This window comes from Peromyscus leucopus, unplaced genomic scaffold (assembly GCF_004664715.2).
Source record: "Peromyscus leucopus breed LL Stock unplaced genomic scaffold, UCI_PerLeu_2.1 scaffold_1832, whole genome shotgun sequence".
In the NCBI taxonomy this organism is placed as follows: domain Eukaryota; kingdom Metazoa; phylum Chordata; class Mammalia; order Rodentia; family Cricetidae; genus Peromyscus; species Peromyscus leucopus.
Genome location: NW_023505032.1, coordinates 1,357 through 8,018, shown reverse-complemented (window position 1 = coordinate 8,018; position 6,662 = coordinate 1,357). Strand labels below are relative to the sequence as shown.

The window sequence follows — 6,662 nt, the reverse complement described above, 5'->3', positions numbered from 1 at the left end:
ACTTGGCATATTCAGGATGCGGGTTGTAACACTGTGTGTCGCACAGTAATAGACCGCAGAGTCCTCAGATGTCAGGCTGCTGAGCTCCATGTAGGCTGTGCTGGAGGATTTATCTACAGTCAGTTTGGCCTTGCCCTGGAACGTCTGAATGTAGTATGTTTACCATTTCCAGGATATATGTTTCCAATCCACTCCAGGTCCTGTCAAGGCCTCTGCTTCACCAGTTCATATGGTAGCTGGTAAAGGTGAAGCCAGAAGCCTTGCAGGACATCTTCACTGAGGCACCGGGCTCACCAGTTCAGCCCCAGACTGCTGCAGCTGGACCTGGAGTGGACACCTTGGAGAAAAAGACAGAGTGGATGTCATTGTCACTTTATTCCAAGTTTCTTCTTCAGGTTTCAACTGGAAAGTCACTTTACCTGTAGTTACTGACAGGAGGAAGAGGATTATTCAGCTCCATCCATGGTGAGGACCTGTGTGCTCAGTGACTGTGGAGAGGACTCTGATCATATGTTTGTTTTTGGTGTGGATATCTCTGAATTTACCACTGTAGACTCACACGATTTGCATATTCATGAGGCAGGGTACTTTTATATAAGGACCTATTCCAGCTGGAGAAAGTGCAGAGTAAACCTGGTCAGGCAACAGGATGCTGAGATCAAAATCCTAATCCTGTCTGAGGAAGTATCCTTCCCCTAGACCTGTGGAGTCCATGTTGGTATAACATCAAGGCCTAATCTCTGAATTTAAAAGTAGAATTTGTATCTGAGACCTTTGGTCCACTTTGTACCAAAATTGATTTATAGATGGTAGTTATTATGAGGATACCAGTGTTTGAAAATTGCAAAACTCTTAAATTAGGAGCATTTGTAATCTTTCTTTCATATGCAACCTATAATATTTGCTATTCCAGTAGATTGCAGGTGTGTAACTCTTGGATTTGTTTTAAATCCTTTTTTGTCATTTGTTTACATTTTGTATAGAGAAAAAATGTTATGGAGTTGAGTGGTAGGGAGGTGGGGAGGTAGGAGGATTAGGGAGGAGCTGGGTAGGATAACCATGGCCAGAATATATTGTATAAAAATGTTTTTTTTTTTTTTTACAAAATCAAAAATAAATAACTAAATCTTGAGAAAATAAAAAATCTGTGCATTATTTAACAAAGAATTTTTACTGTGTTTGAGCATGGAGACTTCCCATATCAACCGCAGCAGGTGCTGTTCAGCTAACAGACTTTAGGAAGGAAAGGAGTCCACAGAGGCTGCAGAGTCCCCTCCTCATCTCAGTTCATCCTATTGATTATTGGCTCCACTGTGCCCCCTCTTGGTCCTGAACTACTCTACATGTTGTGTGGCTTGGTTTATACTGAAGTTTTTATGGTTGTTTGTGTTTGTTTTAATAAAGAAAACTGAAGGGTTTTTCTAATTATCAAAAAAATCAGAAGTCAAATGTTGGTATAAGAAAGATCCAAGAAGCAGGGGAGCAGCCAACAGTAACTTCCTACCTCTTCTCTTCCTTGTTCCAAAAGGGCTAAGATCCTCTCTTAGCCTCACCTTATTACTTCCTGTCTCCTATGGGTCCACGGTGCTCCAAACTTCTATGGTCAATTTTGGTCAGCTACTGGCTAGCTCCGCCCTCTGACTCAAAGCAAGCTTTACTTTCACAATTAAATCAAATTATCACACGACAGAAAATATATTTCTTTATTATATGGCAAAAAAGCAGTAGACATGACAATAATAGAAAAAGCAGCTTGATTTGGTGCCCTCCCTTCTTTCTAGTATTGAAAACTAAAATTATTTCCTTGTACATGTTAAGCCAGCACTCTACCACTGAGCTGGATCTTCATCCCATGTCTTCACTTTAAACCAAATAGAGGCTAGGTATAGTATTATATACCTGTAACCCAGCAGGTCAAGACAGGAGGACAGGAGTTCAAGGTCTACCTGTATGACCTAGTGACTTTGAAGACTACATTAAATTCACCCCCTTTCTCTCTATTTGTATGTATACCTAGGGAGATGCTGGCTGCAGAGCCTGATTCCCTGAATTCTATTCCCAGAATCCACAAGATAGGAGAGAAAGGTTGTCCTCTGATTTTCACCTATGAATCATTACATGTGTAATGAGCACATAAACAAAGACAAATAAATATCTCTATTAAAATTTGAAAAAAATATATTAGGGTCTGGGATATAGTTCAGTTGGTGGTATGCTGACTAGAATGCATGAAGCCCTGCTTTAAATCTCTCACACCACATAAAGTGGAGGAACCCTAGCAATGGGAAAGTGGAGGCAGGAATATCAGAAGTCAAAAGTCATCCTTGACTATACAATGAGGCTTCATCAGTGTGAGTCTTCCTCTCACGTCTCTGCTTCCATCTTCATTCCTTGGGAACCTCTGTCCCCAGTGCATGGCCTGCATTCATACCCATGTCACACACTCTCATTTTAACAATGTAAACAGAAATGGAACGTCTCATTCAGCATCAGTCTGTCAATTCCAAGGAAAGCTTATGATTTCTTCCATCTGACCATACACCATTCCATGAACCAATTGAGTTCCAGGGAAATTAGCTATTATTGGCCAGTCATGGTTACATCTATGCTCTTCTAGGAAGGAAGATAGGATTTATGACTATCAAACTAGAGATGGGATATTTAACATCCCAATATAAAAATCACACATCACACCACAAACTAATCATTGGCTTCTTTATAAGTACACATTGCCTTCTTCTGTAGCTGTGATTTTTGATCATTTTTTATTATTATTTTCTATTAATTTTACATATCAACCACACATCCTGCTGTCCTTCCTCCTCCCACCCCCAAGCCATCCTTCATTCCCACTTCCTCCAAGGGAAGGTCTCCCATCTGTAATCTGCAGATCCTTGTATATTCAGTTGAGGCAGGTCCAAGCTGCTCCTCCCTGCACCAAGGCTGCACAAACACCATAGATGCTAAGTTCCAAAAAGCCAGCTCATGCACTAGGGACAGGTCCAGATCACACTCTCTGGGGGTCTCCTGTGGCTGTGATTTTTAAGACTGCTCTCCCCAATAATTATCCCTTTTACTACTGAAAACAGACTCGTCTTCTACCTATAGGCAGCCATACATAAAAAATGATCACCAATTCCAACCCAGGGATCTCTGGTAGTGGTTCTTCATGTTTTGTGATCATTATAATGAAGTTTAACTGTTTCCTTTGAACAGTAATGTATGCCTAAAACTTGAGTGCACATAACTCAACTGCAGGTAAAATGACTTGGTTTTTTTGGAGATACCAAACACATGTCAGAGATTCATTTTATTTGTGCTTCTATGGTCATTAGTATTTTCTCACAGTGAAGTGTCTTCCATGGTGTCAGATGGATCCAGCTCCAGCACTACCCCGTGGTACTACTGAGTCACTAAATGATTATAACATGCCAAATTACTGTGTCTAGGAAAAATAAACATATTGCTTTGGCCTAGAGCCATCATGATTTGCAGGGAATAATGGGGTTGACCTGTCCTTGGTGCTTTGAAAGGCACAGGTGGGAGGATTTCAGGTTAGAGTCCTTGGCTCCTGGGGCACTGTGTGCCTTTCAGAGTAACCGAGGCATTCCCTCATTAGTGAAGCTTTCAAGTCACCTCTGTTTCTCTATTTTCCCTATAAGACTACAAAACATATAGAAATGGATAGGGCAACTGGTCTTAGACATCAATCTTTCATAACCTGCAAAATGGCAAAAGTCATTGCATCTAGAATACACCATTACATTGATCTTGGAAACAATCATTATACTCTGATTCTGATAAGAGTATAGCAAGTCCAAGAAGAAGACAAACAGCAGGGTAAAAGAACAGAACAGAGAAAACACAGTAGGAATGGCAGAAAGACAAAAAAAAAAGAAGAACTAAGATTTGGCCCCAGAAAAGTCTCCTGTGTGTGTAAGCAGTTTCCAGACCACTTCAGTACCAGAACTGCTGAGGGCTGGTCCCTTGGCAATTGGCCCAACAAGATTTCAAATTAATTGCTGACTGCTCCAGCAACTAGCCAGCTCTAGGTGTTCCCTCAAAATCTGCATCCCAGAAATCTTCAAAGGGGCTCGCATGGGGTGGTCCAGCCTTACAAACTGCTGCAAATGTTGTCTGCAAGCACCTAACCCAGAAGGTTCTCTAGAGCCTGGTCATCAAGGAAAGAGTCTGCTCTTCCAGACTGGGCCAGCATTTCAGTTCCTTGGGCCCCACTCACCAGTGATATTCTAGTAAGAGCATGAAATAGTTTATTATTAGGGATTAGATTACATGTCATCCCTAAAACATATAGTATCAACAAAAAGGAGTGAGTGTTAGATATCAACCAGGAAAAATGGCTGTTTCTGTTTAACATATCAAAGCAGACACTAGCTGCCAGGTTCTCCCTGCATCTCTCAGTCTCTAGCTGTTACAGGGCCATCCTTGTAGGCACACCCTACTCTACCCTAAATGTCTCCAGTCAAGGAGTTGGGCTTCCCTTCCCAGCTGCCCTGTCCTATATAATCCAACTATTTCAGTTACCTGGTCCTTCTCTTCTCTCCTTGGACCTCCTGGTTGCTGCATCCTGTTCCCCTCTCTCCACCCTCCTTTCCATCCTCTCTCCTGACCTTGATCAGTGTAATCTTCATTCTAGACTCTCCAGAGGCCCCTGCCTCTGGTTAATCTCTCCACATGTATATAATAAACTTTATCCTCACCATACCTGGGACCATTCACATTTCTTTAACACATACACACACACACACACACACACACACACACACCACACACACACACATTTTCATTCAGAAACAACCTTCCCAGTCACCCCTCCTTCCCCAGAGTTACACCCTAGACACCAGCTGAGTTTACAATCAGTAGCTCCTGTCTGTGTTTAACAAAGGCCAGGAGCTATGAACAAAATGTAATGAAAGATATGATGATGAATGTTACAGATTTAGTAACAGAATCAACTATAAATACAAATAGGTAGATCTTTGCCTGATGTGCACAGTTATCAGGGGAATCAGAAAGACCTGAGAACTTTTGGGGTGTGTGACCTCACCTCCCTCATGGCTCCCCAATGTGAAACGCTGTCATAATCAAAATAACACTGAGGCTTTGCCCTGAAAGTCCTGAGGGAGAAAAATCATGAATGCTGCAGACCTTCTAAGAATTTCATTCTGGTGACCTGAGCAGAGTCATTTCTGCAATCAGAGGCGATTTTCCACACATAGTTCATATTAAACTGTGTGGTGCATATATTTAAAGCTTCAGAAAAAAGCAGAACAGTTTTCACAACCATAAATGTAGAGAACATTCTGAGAAATGAGTAGATGGAGCAACAGCTGTGACCACATAAACAGCAATCAACTGTTCCTGCTCCTGTTCTGAACTGCTCCTTCTCTCTGTGTGCGCTTTGCGCCCCCTGCTGGTTCTGAGCACTGCTGCAGGGAGGTTTGTGTGTGGATCCTCACTGAATATCCCTCACCGTGTCTAACACAGTAATAAATGGCGGTGTCTTCAGCTCTTAAGCTGTTCATTTGCAGGTAGACGCTGCTTTTGGAATCATCGCTTGAGATGGTGAATCTGCCTTTCACTGACTCCACATAGTGTGCTGCATAATTATAACTTTTGGGTTCAATTTTTGCAACCCACTCCAGCCCCTTTCCTGGAGCATGGGCGGACCCAGTTCATCCAAGCATTACTGAATGTGAATCCAGAGGCTGCACAGGAGAGTTTCAGGGACTGTCCAGGCTGTATCAGGCCACCCCCAGACTCTACCAGCTGCACATCACACTGAACACCTGAAAACACAGAGAATCCTGTCAGTAAACTGCCACAAACGACCACTGTCCCTCACACTCATGTACACTCACACACTGAATAACTTCCTTGTTTTCTATAAATCACCTTTTAAAAGAACAACAAGAAAAACACAGCTCAGTCTCAACTCCATGCTGAATGTTCTGTGTTCAGTGATGATCACAGAATGGGAGGCAGACCTGTGAGTCCAGATCTGGGTGCCTCTGTCAGAACTTTAGGATCAGGGCTGGTTTTCATGAGCAGAAGGGAACACTATTTGCATGTCTTCCTGCATAATATGAGCTCAGGAAAGGGAAACTTAAAGGAGACAATGAATAGTGCAGATGTCTGAGATGAAATAAGGACCAAAGTGACATTTATAGCGTCAAAGTGTCACTTATTGTCCTGGGACATAACTCAGCTGGTCAAGAAATTTTTTACATGCTCTAGCCCTGTGTTAGTTCCCAGAAAAGAGGTAGGGCAGGAGGATTATCTGTTTGAGTTATGCTTGGGCAATATGAATCTGTGTCTCAAAAAAGAAAAGAGAAGGAATGAAGAAAGGAAACATTATTATGAATTTATAGTTATAAATAGAAATATAACTTTGGTACTTTACTATACTTTGTACATATAAACACACCTAATGTGTTAGCAGAAGTTATTAAATAAATTCTTAGGAAAGTATGTCAAACTCAAATATGATAATTTTAGTGGATATTGTATAAGGTTTAGTGAATAACGAATGCATGTATTTACTGAATTAACCAAGTGTGTCTGAGGCAATAGAGCAACATATAACATACCATTCATAAAGCTCAAAGTTTGATCCTAAAACAGAAAAGGTCTTCATTACA

General features: G+C 41.5%; 1 pseudogene; it reads right to left on the bottom strand.

The window, feature by feature from the left end:
- Positions 1 to 5,494: 5,494 nt before the first annotated feature.
- On the bottom strand, positions 5,495 to 5,977 carry LOC114689449 (annotated as a pseudogene).
- Between the last annotated feature and the right edge of the window lie 685 nt (positions 5,978 to 6,662).